Raw genomic sequence first — 15,385 nt, 5'->3', positions numbered from 1 at the left:
TAAGTGTATCGGCAACGCAATTGAATTATTACACGTGGGCATTGTTTTAAGACGAACAAAAATTAAAGGTATATTACACAGTTTTTGGGTTCGCTATGAACATACAACCAATATCATTATGTGAAGTACCAGCCTGATGCACTGTTTTGTCAAAGTGCACAGGATGGCAAGATATCCAATTACAAACATGTGCTGCTACTGGAGTTCTTTGCCTCATTTATTTTTGTTTCAAGTTGTTTGGAAGTATTGAACAAGTGCTTTGGTAAAGTCGATTGGGAGGCTTTTATATAACTGACCTTTATATTTTTATTGTACAGGAGCCCTGCGCTATTCTCATCAACTCATGATTACGGGGGGGTGGGCATGTTTCATTCAAGATTGTACTTGATTGCATGGGATTACATGGGACATTCATGCTAACTATAGTCTGCATAAAATAGTTGTACAACTGCACACGTACTGACACGTGCCCCTGTCTAGGTCGCTTTGTCAATGTGTCTCTGAAACGCATGGTTCACAAGTTTGAGTGTTCATAACGTAGCTGCTATTTTATTTTTATCATAGTTGGGGTGGTTAGTAGTGTGCACCATGGACAGCACATTATTGCACCGTGTGTGAGCTTGGGTTAGGAAAATCTTCTCGCGGTCTATTTTAGACACTTCGCACCAGTGTGCCAAAAAGATCACATCCTTCACGACTCTAGATATTGTCCTGAAGCTTTAGGCTTTGTGAAAGCAATGCACGTATTCCAATTGGGCACTGATATGCTCCAAAACGGAAGCTCTTATCGAAGAGCCGCGCTCTTCGTGCATGCTCCATGCGCTACCCGCAGTGCAGTTGCATTCACATGGACTGGTTGTATATTAAAGGTCCCCCGTCATGCGAAAGTAGTTCTGTTCACATGTTCATTGCATTGAGGTAAAACGGGGTTGCACTCCGTGGACGCGCATTGCTCAGCGCGCGCTTTCGCTCAAAGATTATAAAGAAAAAAAGCAGCGCAGAGCCCGCAAGCGCGACTCCACAAACAGGTTTCGGCGTGCGCGGTAGCAAAACGGAGGGAAACGCTCGGGTAGGCCCGCTCGGACGGCGCGGCTCTTTCGAAGCGGCGTAGCCGTAACGTAATTGCGCAGTCGTTATGTAACCGAAAGCAGGCCGAACGACGCACGTGATCGGTTATGCAAGTACCGCGGAAAACAAGAGGATTGTGCCTTCCTTTCTTGCGCGCGGCGTAGCGCCGTGTCGTACCTTTTAGTATCGGCCGTGATCGCGGGCGTGTTGCCGTACCTTCTGACTTGTGACTAGAAGACGCACGCTCTTTTCGTCACCAGCGTTTGAGCGACACTGCGGAAGTCCTTTTTGTGTGAGCGGATGCGCTGCGGTGAGGCGGGTCAAGGACTACAGACGGCGATCATATGATACGCGTACCTCCGCCCGCGGACCTCCCGTAAACAAAGCTCGCCATCGGGCGCCACGGGCTAGCCGCGTGGACTCCGAGCTCGACGACGCACTGCCGGGTATCTCCGAGGCTATGCGAGCCGCCGCCGGTCGCCCATAAACGTCGCGTCGGTCGCCGATAGCAGACGGCATCGGCGCGTTCCGCACACGACTGTGAACGACGCAAACGTCTTGAATACACGCGCGACATTAGGACATGTAGAATGTATATATTGAACACATTGCATAGCTTTAGTTAGGAGCTTCTGGGTCGCGTCATTCAGGGCAGTTATTTCGAAAGCTTTTCTCACCACGTGACAGCGCGTTAGCAGTGCAGTAAAACTTGCGCAAATATGCGACTCATTAGTGCGCTCTTGGTTATTGCGGCAGCTGGTGTGCAACACTGAGAAACGTTTTGTCTTTGCTTTTTGTTCACATATTCTGTCAATGTTTTTCAGGATGGCGGCATATACATGCATGTGCAAACCGGAATGGGTGTAAGCGCGAGTTCAGTGTTGCCCTAAGGTGACGTCGCGTTTCGCCGTATTACCACCGTAGCATTAGCAATGCTACGGCCTATCTGATTGGCTGTAGCCGTCATCGTGGCAGCAGTTGGGTGTCTATAGTTTCCCTGTTTAGGTGCTATTACATTCTTGATGACCAAGGTAGGACTAGTAAGCTTCTTCGATTCTGCTCACAGACATCGAGATAGATTGCGCAACAAACGAAGTGCAACTCTAAACCGTCAATGACGTCCACATCGTCGGCCGACAAATGCCGCGTTCCTTTAATTGACAAAAGGTGTCACGTTTTTCTTACTGCTCGGGTTCTTCCATTCTCGATTTCTTGTTTTTATCTTGTGATGCATAGCTAGCTGCTCAGATCACCCATTTATCGCGAAACATAAGCATTCGCTTCGCTTGAATAAAATCACTTTGTAGATTGCGCTCTCGTACAATCGTTTGCGTCGTCGCTCGTCATTCGTTTTGTTCCCTGTCAATAAAACTTAGCTCAAGAAAACTATGATATGAGTAGCAGTAGTCCGAACTACCCACTGCAAAAGTCGATTTTGCTTCCCGGCACATGACTTCGGAACTCGCTTTCACCGATGAGTTCAGCGAAATCGGCACCGGCGAGACGGAAATGAGAGAACGAACTTGAAGGAGGAAAATACCCGTAATCACTTGACTTCTGTAGCAGGATAAATCTCCGCGTGTCGACCTGCGGTACCGGCCTGCGTCTATCGAGGAAGTTATTGAGGAAAGAAGCGACGGCAGCAATAAAAAAAAAAAGGAAACGCATCATCGGAGGCAATGTACTTGTAACCTTGCAGTATCGCCCCGGCGATGCGTCTTCGTCTATTTTATTTCTTCTTTTTTTTTTCCACGGAGCGCGCATTTTATTCGAGGAGTACTACTCTGCTTGCTATGCGCGACACTGTCCGTGCGTGACGCTTCTTTCGATTGTCTGCCGAAAAATGGTCTCCTTCCGAAGCGCGAAGGCTGGAGGCGCCATTTGTTACAGGCGCATGCTATAGACCTTGGCTTTCAAGGTCTACCTCCGATTGGGGGGCTCCAGACGACACCGTCAGCACGCTGCTTGGCGATGTTATAAACAATATTGCGCGGTATGTGTAACATCCTTTTGTTTATGCATCGAATGTCGCAAGTACCTTTCGCTTCGCTCTCGTTATTAGCGCGCGCCACGTGCGTTGTGTGTATAATTTTTCTGAAGTCGCAATATATATATATATATTGCTGCATATGTGATGGGTTACCAGGGAGAGCTCAGTGGCGGCGTTCTGCTTCTAAGCGCGAGGTTGCGGGTTCGATTCAGCTGTCACCAGGGGACACCGGACACGCGTACGGCGGCAGCGGCGCATGGTCACGTCTAGCGGCGCCCTGTCACGCTTTGTTCAACCACAACATATAGAAACGTTCCCGAGTTGCATGAGTTCTCTCGGCTCGGCGAGGAAGAGATAGTCACTCCAGAAGCTTAGCGCAACGTGGTCGTTGCAAATTTGGTTCCGTCGTGTTCACTTTGCAGGGCACGGGAATACCGCGGAGACGTAGGTGTGAGCGGCAGCGCTGGTGGCGCCATCTTGCGACACTGACGTCAAACAGAACTACAGTGGACTCCCGTTAAGATGAAACCGTTTAAGCCGATTTTTCGGATATGAGGAACAATCTATGAAGTTTCGGTCGGTTTTCTATAGATCCAATGCAAAAACAAAAAATCGCTTAAACACAAATCGCTAATTCGGTTAAACCGAACATCATGAGCCACCTCTTCTAGCCACCCTACCGCCTCTGACGCTCCGCAATAGGCTTGTACTGCAGACTTGGGAAAACGTGGAGAAGGCAACTCTGATAGTTACACGGGAAGGCATTGGCTTATGCCGACTTATCGTTGTGGTGAGGACACTGCAGAGGATCTTTAAGAACAAGTGATGTTTACACGTTACACAGCTAAGTATGCCCTCAATACTGTGTTTAATTTATTTCTCAACTTGAGGACACAGAAGAATTTTTAAGCAATCAAGCTAGCTGAGATGACAGCTTTTGTGACAGCGCAAAATTTTGCACCAGCGACGGCAAGCAAGGATCACTCAATAGCACAGTGCTAGAAGCAATGCTTCGTAGCATGGATGTATACATCCAATTCGCGTTTTTATTATGTTTAAGTTCGTTTTCTTAAGTCGTGGATACGTGTCCACCAGGAATAGTAGATTTTGAGTTCTAAGGTGAACTTGTCGCAATTAAGGTGAACAGGTTTTCAATGTTCTTTCGAGTTCGTCCTAACGGGAGTATATACTGTACAGTTGCAATGACATATATAATAAATGCACGGCTTGGTCGAACGCGACGCCACAGGATGGCTTTGCCGCTCGCGGCTACGTCTCCGGTATTCCGGCCAGTATCCCGTAACTATATTGCCACGCGTGCGGACAGGCTTAATGCTCTCTAGCACAAGAACAGGCTTAACATTTCCACTAACAGTGACTTCCGCTTTAGGTTCATCTCGTATTGAATCGTTACTTTGGATTCCCCTTCATTGTATACGCGTACACTTCCACGGCGGCTACGCGCTGACGGCAAGCTCGTTTCAGACGCGCCTTTTTTTTTTGTTTTTTTTTTTTTAACGAGAAGTCTTCCCGCCGCCTTTCGCCGAACTCGTCTGTAATGTCTTCTCCAGGCTCACCAGGAAAGCAATCGACGTTGGCGCGTGCGCGTTGAAAATATTTTTTTTCGTTTTATTCTTTATTTTTCGAATTCCGGAATGGCTCACCGCGGGGCGCGTACTTCGTCACCGACCGGAAAGCGCCGTTGGTCCCGTCTCGCTGCAAACAAGCCCGGTGGACCTTCGAATCGAGCCGCCGGCGATCTTCTCGAAACCCTCCCCCAACTGTTCCCCCTCTCTCGCGTACTTTCTCTCAATTTCACGTCTGCCTCGTTCTCTCGCGAGCGTGCCAGAAAAGCCTAGCGTAACCTTGCTCCCTTTCGTCTCTCTAGCTGCTGTATAGGCGTCTTATAGGCATTCGCCCCCCCACCCCTCCCCCACCCCGCTCTCTGCAGTTTTTATTTCTTTAATTCGATTCCTGGAGCAGTGGCGGCCTTTCTTTCACTGTCATTCGGGTCAACGCCGTTACAAAATACAGCCAGGTTACCTTGGCGTCGTTCGCGAGAAACCACGCGAAAGAAAAAAAAAAGTGTTGAAAGGGCCGCGACTGAGAGAGAGAGAGAGAGATGACAGGCGCTCACTATCGAGTGCACATAGTGCTCCGAGCAGTGTTGACTTAGTCTGACGTAACTGTCTCGCGAGGGTGCATTGATCCCCGTCGCCGCCGGCAAAAAATAAGAGGTTTGCTCAACTCGGAATCTCGGTTGTCTGTTGCGAGACGCTGCAGGCAGGTTATTTTAAAGCGGAGAAGACTCTCTGGTGGAGAGCGAATTGCAGCAGTTATTTACATGAAGAACCAACGGACTCACTTTTGATTCACGCCAGCTTGGTTGTGAGGGACGCCGTATAGTGGTGGGCTCTGAACGAGGGTTCATGTTTACCGTACGTGCATATTATTAAATATTAAATTATCTGATGCGCACTGAAATGGGAGTAACCATGGTTGTTATTAGACCGCCACTGTATGGCGGGATTCGAACCCGTCACCTCGTACTCCGCGGCAGAACACTAAAAGCCAACGAGCTGCTGGCGGCTTGGTTAGCGAGCTCACTTTGCAGCCAGCGATTTTTCATCCATTGATACTACCACGTGCACCCAGGGGCCTTAATGTACGTAGTTGAGGTGCATTCCCAGCAATGCAAAACGAGAACTATAGCACATAAAGCAAATAAGCAAACTAGAGTGCTAATGAGTAATTATCACGCTGTCACTCAAGCGTAGTAAATGCGAAAATATAAACGTCTTGGGACCAGAGATAGCCGCCGTGGCGGCTTAGCGTGGCTATGGTGTTGCGCTGCTAAGCACGAGGTCGCGGGATCGAATCCCGGCCCCGGCGGCCGCATTTCGATGCAGGCGAAATGCAAAAAAAAAAATATAATAAAACGTTGGTGTTCCGTGCATTGGCCGCACGTTAATGTTCCATATTAATCTGGAGTCCCCCCCCTCCCCCCCCCCCCCCCCCCCCCAAGGCTACCTTTAGGTTCTTAATTTCCCCGGGGCACCCAACCCACGGACCAGCCCGGCTGCCCGCTTTTGGTCTCCCCGTTGCCCCTATTGGTGTCCGGGAGGCGCCGCCAAAGTATACATAAAGGACACGTCGTTTACATTTGCACTGCTTGATTTGCTGCGGCGCCAAAGAAAGATGCCGGCTGGCTGGAACGCCCTGAAAAGAAGTGACCCCTTCTCATACTAGTTGCTCTTATTTTTCTTTCATTTTGTCAAACAGGATGTAGTACAGCGCTGCCCCCCAGGGTGACAGAGATAGAAGACAATTTGTGTATATTCCGGGTGGCCCATAGTTTCCAACTTTGTTCATTTCATGGTGCTCAGAGTTGCTCCCATTTGACAGAGAGAGAGGGATAGTGTGGTGCGTTCTCTCTTTAAAAATTAAGTTGTAGGTTTTTACGTGCCGAAACCGCGATCTGATTATGAGGCACGCCCTATATAGGGGGCGACTCCGGAAATTTGGGCGGCCTGGGGTTCTTTAACGCGCGCCTAAATCTATGTGCCCACGGGTGTTTTCGCGTTTCGCCCCCATCGAAACGCGGCCGCCGTGGCCGGGATTCGATCCCCGCGACCTGGCGCTTTGTTCTCTCTTTGATCCCACGTCATGTCTTAAACCTACAATATAGTATGCCAATGCTTTTTCGATCAACTAACCTCCCCGCAGTTATCATTAACGTTTTCTAACTACCGCGCGCGTGTCTTTGGACGTGCTTGTTTAGTGTACATGTTTTCCTTGTGGCACGTTGTGGCAATAGGCGAGTCAAGTGTTCGTGTCGGCCTACGCGGCGACAACGAGTGTTCAGCGGGCTGTATAGTTAGTTGTTCGAGCCTGTACGCTCTTAGACAAAGTTACACCCTTTGGGCTGTATCTCTGCCAGAGTACGATAATCGTCATCTGCCTTGCTTGCGTTTCCTTTCTTGTAAACGCCGCGCCTGCTACTTTCCTGTCGGGAATGCTGTGCCATGCTGATAACGCGCATGCCGTTCGTTACTGGAAAGTATACCGGGCTCGCCGCGTTAAAGAAAGGAAACGCGGACAAGACAGATGACGATTACCCGCCGTGGTTGCTCAGTGGCTATGGTGTTGGGCTGCTGAGCACGAGGTCGCGGGATCGAATCCCGGCCACGGCGGCCGCATTTCGATGGGGGCGAAATGCGAAAACACCCGTGTGCTTAGATTTAGGTGCACGTTAAAGAACCCCAGGTGGTCAAAATTTCCGGAGTCCTCCACTACGGCGTGCCTCATAATCAGAAAGTGGTTTTGGCTCGTAAAACCCCAAATATTATTATTATTATTACAGATGACGATTATCGTTGCGTGGCAAAAGGGTGTAATATGTTGCTTAAGAGTGTAGCAGTCTGGCATAACGCAGCGCCGACTCTCGGAGCGGCTTGGCTCGGGAGACCAAAAAAATAATGCAAAATGCATCGTCGACGTCTGGTGCATCGTTGACGCATGTGCGAATTGGTGCAACGCGGGCCGTGGCCCCCCCCCTCCACTGAGTAACGTATGTTTACAGAACTCTTTCTCGGGCTGCGTCTTGTGCTGACACGTCGCGTGACTGCACTTCGTTTGCATGTGGAGATGCAGAGTGCGCCGGCTCGCGCCCGCTGGCCCTACGCCGGGCTTCTGCATATTCCCCGCGGCTCGTACATATATATATATATATATATATATATATATATATATATATATATATATGCGGTTACGTGTGCATTCTAGCAGGATGCTTCGTCATTGTCGAAAGACGCCGGGCAAAAACAGGAGGCGCCTATATAGCGACGGTTCCAGCAGTGGGGCTAGCTTTCGCAGCCACCGGTGGTGGATTTGCAAGACCCGTCGTGATATATATATCTTAGTGGTTAGGGCGTTGCGCCGATGAGAGATCGAGGTCCCGGGTTCGATCCCCACCGTATAGGCCGCAGACCGAGGTGGTAAAAATTAATCCCGAGTCCCCCCCACCACCACAACACGGCGTGGCTCATAATCGTATCCTTGTTACGGTAATTTATGTTGTATTTTGCATTTTGGCTTGCAGCGAGACGGATACAACTTAATGTATCAAGGTAATGCTGGGACTGATTTCGATACTTTTGAGTTCTTGTCTCGAAAGCGTCTTCAGATTCACGAGTCGGTTCGCATTTTCTTTTTTTTTTTTGCTTGACGTCGTAGGCACTTCGTCGCAGTGGCAGCTGTCATCGTAATGGCCGCGACGTACATCGTGCGAACGTCAGTTCTCATTTCCATGTCCGACATATGGCCTGATCGCATTAGAGGAAGTCGTGCGCATTCTTCGCCTTGAGGGTGCGACAGAAAGTGGTTTTGGCACTTTCTTTTTTTTTTGTGGGTGCGACATTGCAAGCGTCGAACGCGTGTTCCACTAGCACAAATGAGAGAAACGGAAGTGCTCTTATTGGTTAACCGCTCTGCAGATCACGCTAGAAGCACGCGTTATTGCAGGAACGCAGAAATGCTCACTGTATTCGTTAACAATTGTTAAGCGTTTGATCGATGCATAAAAAAAGACAAGAAAATTTTTCAATCTGGTAAGAAAATCAAAATTGAAAATAAAGGAAAGCCATTTCAGCATTCTGCAAGTAGCAGCTGCTATAAATTTAACGTCAGAAAAGAAACAAATCTGCGCTTCTATTTGACTGCATGTACAACGTATTTGGCAAATTGGACTTCGCAAACACTCCCTCTCCGCGGTCAATACGTGTGCGCTCTGTAATTACGTTCGTCGTTGCCGTTTTAAAGGCGCTGCACTAGAAGCAACGTAAAATATTTCGGTGAATGCAGGTTTCTGTCAAGGAAAATTAAAGGAAATTAAAAAAAAAAGAAGAGGCAATTGAAAGTACATGAAGTGCGTCCATCGAGACTTCTAAAGGGAACAAGACTGACAGATTACTGCAAACGTTGCGCTACTAAGAATGCGAATATTTGTAAATCAGTTTTGCAACACTCACGTGACCACCGTGACTATTTCAAGTGAATCTTAAACGAACCTGTTAGCCTCGTAGGACTTGGACGCAGTAATTTCTAGAAATTAATAGATGCAGTTTCGTTATTTCTTTCTTACAGTGAGCTATATGGCACTATATGTTGAAACAAACGCGCGCCATTCATGCGATACCTATTTTTGTTGCGCTGCTAAATTTGGTGCGCGAATTTTTATTTGTCGTCTTCAGTGCGCCGTTTTTTCCGCATTTAGACAAACAAACAAACCATAGACGTGCGATTAGGAATCAGTCCTCACAACGCTCGGTAACGAGAATTTGACTTCTGTCTTCTTCTTTTTTTTTTTTTAAGGAGGGAAGTTTCATTGAAATCGCTTCGGCGGTTGCACAATGAGGACGCCTTCGCATTTCGCGTGTAATTTGAATATATAGGGACGCCGGAGCTGGCTTCAACTAAAGCTTCCTCTTAAGAATGCCCGCGAACGGGCACGCGCACCAGGCATCATTTGCATACACAGAGGGCGTAGCCGGCTTCAAGCATTCGTCATCTTTTTATACACTCTCATCGTGTGTAGTTCCATAAAGCGAAAAGGGTTGTCGGTGTGGAGCCTTCTTAGAGACGCAAACACCTCGTTGCCGAACCGAATGGGCGCCTCTCCCTGAGTGGTGTACCTAGGAAAGAAGGTATACCACTCCATTGCCCGCCGGTCATTTCTCGGAAAGCGAACAAGTTAGACCCGCTTCGTTCGTTCTTGTACAAGATGAGGAAAGCTGCTAATGGATATACGAATTAAAGCCATTTGGTTCACTTTTCGTTGATTAAAATTTGTTAAGCTTGATGTGTTTCTGCTAAACGGGTGTATACAGAAAAAACAGAGAAGAGTACAGATAGTAGAGAGCTTTAGCTTAGAGACGTAGATGGCAGTCACAGCGCTGGTAGCGACATCTTGTTGCCATATCTGTTCAAATGTAAAGCGTTAATAACTTTTTTTTAGTACTACGTACGTGTTCTCTTCGAGGAAAAAAAAAAGCAAATCACTTTAACTATTATGTCGCCTTACACCAGCGGCTGTAAAGAACACGGTTGGTTACTGCAAAAATAGCTGCGTGCCTTCTTTGATTGAAGTTTGCGCCGCAGGATGGTGCCACCGACGCCGCTATTCACGTCTACGTCTGCGGTAACCTGCTATTTCGCGTACGGTAACAGGTGTGTGGACAAGCTGAAACTCGCTGGCGCATAGAAGTAGCTAGAAAAGTTAGCAGATGTCCATAACCAGGAAGGTACAACAAGTACAATAGTCATTTCCTTGATTCAGGTTTGAAAAGTTACGAGTCTATAGAAAACATGCTCACAAAAGGGAAAACGCTTTTGGTTCCTCGTGTGTGCGTGTTTTTAACGCCTAACATTTCAAACCAGGAAGCCACGTCGCCCAACGCGCTCAGCTTTCTGGCGTTGTTGGTTGTTTGTAATACCGTCCATCTTATTCTTCGCCACGTTGTTCAACGTATTTCAATTCAGACATACCAACTGATACGAACTTCAGCACTGCTTAGCTTGATTTCAAAGTGAAGGCGCTTAAACAACTACAATCTTTGTAAAGCTTTAGTTTCTTTCGGTTACCGACTGTCGCAAGTTACCGCACTGTCTTGCTGCATTTCAAACTGAAGGAGCTGTGAACACGTAGAGTCCTTTAATGCGTCTGTATGACATCCCTGGTGCAAACTAGCCATACGTTACTTTGGCAATGTCTTCAACACCAACAAGGATAGTCCATATGAGGCGAATTTCGCAAAGCTCTTCTTAATGCTCGGCATGTAGCATCAGTGCGTCTTGTCATCGTGTCCTTCCGATTCTCATATCGTTTCTTCGCATGTGCGCCATTCCTAGGATAATCGCAAGGCCATCGCGGTACAAGGCTGCCAGTTCATGATTTCCTTGTAGATAATTGCGTTCGTTTCTCTCCTCTCAATAGTATCCTCCTCATCGCTGTAGGAAGGTGTCCAGCTTTAATCGCGAGGGACGCGTTGAAATGTGTTCGGCAAGTGCGTGTCGATAGTGTGATCGTCAGTTGCTATTGTACGCAGTCGAAACTACTTGATATGTGTTCCAAGACGTTAGTGATGTGCCATTGGTGCGCACGAAATGGGCTTTAATTGAGCTTGCCGCTGGTTACCGTTCAAGCTTCTCGCACAAGTCTTACCGCCCAGTCGTGTTGGTAGTCCTGAAGCTCGCGCGGCTTGGCTGTGTGGATACCTATAGCACGTATATACGAACGCAGGCCTCGACCACGTCTCGCACCAGCGAAGCGAAACGAGCCGGCAATTAAGCAGCGACGCCTGCGCGCTTTCTCGAGGCGTGTACCGGTGTGCAGCTTCTCACTGTCGAAAGGACACCGCTGCGTTCTCGCAGTTTGTGGGCGACGTCGTCGTAAGTGGAGCGGCACCGTATACACTGCCTGTCGCGCAAGTTCCCGACGCAGTCTTCGACGATTCACCCGGTTCCGAACCCATCTACTGCGACAGCAGCAGGCTCATCACAGCGGGCACCGCTCTCATCTCAAAAACAGCCCCTCCTTAGCGATGCTCACGACGTAGTCCTCTCCCGCCACAGTTATTGCCTGCATGTAGCCTCCGAGATGCGTTCACGGACGCCCTCACACTCAGAGTCTATACACGGCGCGCCATATGCCGCGCAGGTTACCAAGCTGCACAGCTGCGTGAGAGTGCGGTGGTATAATCTGTGAGGGGTGTCCGAATCGACGAACCAGCGACGGCTCCCTCTGGCTAACGGAAGCGGACCTCGAAGACTCTCCTTTTATTGACTGCAGGAACCGGAAGCTATTGCAGCGCAGGAAACACGTCATAGACGTCATGTTTTATACACGCCCACCTAGCTATTCGCAGCTCCCATACATGCACTTTGCCGCTGGGGCGCAAGCTGGATCCCTGGTGGCGAGTTTAGTCCTTCTTCGCCGTACGGCGAGGGTACGTGAAGCTGAGAGTGAGGAGGCTGGTGACAATGACAGGACTACATAACAGCGTAACGGAATGGACGGACGAACCGACAGACGGGTGGGCGAACGGACGCAGCAAACCCAGTTTTGAGCTGTTGACTGGTGTCGCAAAATTAATTAAACTAAATTATGAGGCTTTACGTGCCAAAAGCACTTTCCGATTATGAGGCACGCCGTAGTGGAGGCCTCCGGAAATTTCGCACCCCTGGGATTCTTTAACGTGCACCTAAATCTAAGTACACGGGTGTTTTCGCATTTCGCCTTCATCGAAATGCGGCCGCCGTGGCCGGGATTCGATCCCGCGACCTCGTGCTCAGCAGCCCAACACCATAGCCACTGAGCAACCACGGCGGGTGACTGGTATCGCAGTGAAGTTAGATCACAGTCAGCTTTTACAGCTCTGATATTTCTAAGTTTAGGGGTCTACAGGAGTCTATCGAGATCGCCAATTTTTAGTTCAGCCGCGTGCCTGCGATTGCAGCCTCTGCGGCACAGCAGGATGTCCGGCGACGTGGCCGAGATGGCCTTGGCCTGGTAACTTTTGCGCCACACTGTACGTTCGACTGTTACATAAGACGACCATGCTACGTGTATAATAGGCATACGTTCGTTTATAAAGAGTCCTACTGCACTGAGATTAAGAGGGTATACACAAACTACGTCCCCTGTATGATTAGATAATCGCGTAAAACGACGTTTCGGCGCCTCATGCCAACTCGCACCCGCTAGAGGCGCTAGTTTCAGATGTCGAATAAATGTCGAGAATATCTCCCCATCATAGATCTCGCTGTTAGAGACTCGCTCCAGGAATGGGTTTACAGGAGGCGGAAGTCGATGACTGGCGAGGGTAAGAGCTTCGATGTGTGTTTGCAAAGAGTCCCTCACACAATGAAGGGCTTGGGGTATGTGCTATCATATCGGCGATCTGCGGAAGCGTTCGGGTAACGTTATCTTGCGGTTTAGCTATGTGTAAGTTATCATCTAGCTGAGCTCGCATTTAGGTCAGTTACGCTATCGTAACCGTGACCTTCAGACTGCGGAGCGTTCGGCTAACGCTATCTTGTGGGTGAGTTATGTTTCAGTTACGTTATCTCCTAGGTCAGTTTGTCATCGAAGTGTGGAGCGTACGTTATCTTGAACGATAGTAAGACCGAATGGCGAGCTGCATATCGCTGTATGTCTCACGAGTAAAGAACGGGCTTCCGCAAATGACTCCCCTGTGCGAAGCAGCGACTCGAGGAAAGAAAGCCAATTTGAACGCGACCCCGAAGACTAATGCTATATATCCTAAGTTCCTTGAGAGGCGCGCACGTCAAGGCGAGCAGCTTCGAAGGCAATTTTTTTCTTATTGGATTGCTCAGCGGCTCGGTTCAGCTCTGTAGTTTATTATACGATCGATATCGAACGCGTAACGCCGTTCTCATCGCACGCTCAATGCCGATTCATAATGTACATTGTACCTTTCGATTCCGTCTATATAACGCCAAAACAAGAACGTAACGCATTTCCATCAACGTACGTAACTAGTTAACGGTAAACTATACCGGATTCAGAACTTTGTGGTCTGCTTCGATTCTCATCCTCTATGAAGCTGTAGGCTTGAAACTTTCTGTATGCTGTTTCTTCGAATTCGGAAAGAGTTTACTTGAAGCGTACCGTTGAGTAATCTTTGGGGACCGTGCAACCAGTGACCAAGCGGGAAATGGTAGGTGTGACGTCGACAGATAGAAAAACAGCTGTGTGTATTCAAAGGAAGCAGTTTAGGGTCGGGCAAGTAATGCGTGAGCAGATAACTGGTTGCCTATTAATAAGATTAGTGCCAAGGTAAAGAAAACTCAGTCGATAGCGGCAATCGATTAGACAGAGCAATGACGTTCGAAAAATATGAAGGTTTAGGATGGCTTCCACTGACAGACACAGATAACTCTCTAGGGGATGCCTTCGTCATTTAATGGACCTAAGTATGCTGCTGATGATGCAACAAGGGGCCACTATGTAGGATTCGATGGAATATTGGAGAGCATAAATGTAGGAATATTCCGACAGTTCAATGTTGCGGATAAAACGAGAGATCGAGCTTGGTTGCTTCGAAGGTATACGTACACCCGGTCACAAAGTTTACGGACTATGGGATCTCAGAAAATGTTCAATTCCCGAGCAGCATGGGGGGGCAGTAGCCTACAGAACTGTATACGACAATGTTGTTAGCATATTCTAGTCGAGGGCCGAAATGCAAATACCAAGCTGCGCTGTGATGTTGTGGAGATATTCATATGTTCTAAGATGTCGTGGTCCGTAACATTTTGTGGCTGGTGTACGTGTCTGTTTCATAATCGATCTGGGCACGTGCCTGTTATGCGTTCTTAAAGCTCGCTGCCGTGACCTAAAGGTAGTGAAATGTTTCCTCATTGCTTGCAGTTGCCTCCCGCCCGCTGCTTGCTTGCTCAATACCGATAGGCGCAACCATGTGACGCAAGTGTATATGCGACTTGCTGTCGTAAGTACGCATGACACAGCACTCTTGCTTAGAACACAGTGCTTCTGAAGACATTCCACACAAATAATGTTAACAAAGCGACCACGCAAAGTGAACAACTAATAATAGGGATGCGAGAAGACACCGGCGAACGTCCCACACAGTTAGAGGCGGTTATTGGTGCCCATTCAAAAAGTACGGCACACACTCAAACTGATGACCATTTCCTCACAGAAGCGTCAGTTTCATTTGTCATTTACTTAGTTTTTATTTTATTTTTTTTCAAAATCGCGAATCATCATCAGGGACGCTATGGAAATTTGACAGAATATGGCTACAAAGTTTTCAGGAGCTGTTGATCCCTTTTAAGTCGTATGCCGTGCACTTATAGTCGAGATGACGACCATTACGCCAATCGCAGTTTTTTTTTTTTTTGGGGGGGGGGGGGTATTCTAGAGCTTGAATCGAAAGTCAACGGGTATACGCCATCGAATGACCGCAGAATATCGCTAGAAAATTTTCGCAGCCTGCAAAAATTTTTTTTCCTTTTCCGGCTGGGTAAATTTGCAGCTGCGCACACTGCAACGCGACACATGAGACGCGGATCGCGCGCGCCGGTGTGCGCTGCGCATGGCGGAAACGAAAAAAAAAATTCCGGATCGCCGGCGGGCAGCTGTGACGCTTACCTTGGCCGGCTTGTGCGAGCTACTGCTGCCGCTGCCTGCTGCTGCTGCCTGCTAATGCGATCCCAAACGTCCGTTCGCCGCGACGCGTGACGCCGATGTGAGAGCCGCCGTCGAACGGCCGATCCGGTGGG

At 48.6% G+C, this 15,385-nt stretch overlaps 1 protein-coding gene across 3 annotated transcripts in view; it reads right to left on the bottom strand.

The window, feature by feature from the left end:
• The window catches only part of LOC142560136 (hydroxysteroid dehydrogenase-like protein 2), an 18,160-nt gene extending 2,775 nt beyond the window's left edge, over positions 1 to 15,385 (bottom strand). The window contains exon 1 of one of the 3 annotated variants that reach the window (XM_075671981.1): positions 15,255 to 15,385. The gene's annotated coding sequence lies outside the window, so the exon portion shown is untranslated. Of the gene's footprint in view, positions 1 to 1,245; positions 1,470 to 15,254 lie in introns of those variants that run through there. The other 2 variants (XM_075671982.1, XM_075671983.1) reach the window with 2 other exon arrangements.

The sequence above is a fragment of the Dermacentor variabilis genome, chromosome 10, assembly GCF_050947875.1.
Source record: "Dermacentor variabilis isolate Ectoservices chromosome 10, ASM5094787v1, whole genome shotgun sequence".
Lineage (NCBI taxonomy): Eukaryota > Metazoa > Arthropoda > Arachnida > Ixodida > Ixodidae > Dermacentor > Dermacentor variabilis.
This window is presented reverse-complemented; position numbering and strand designations above follow the sequence as displayed.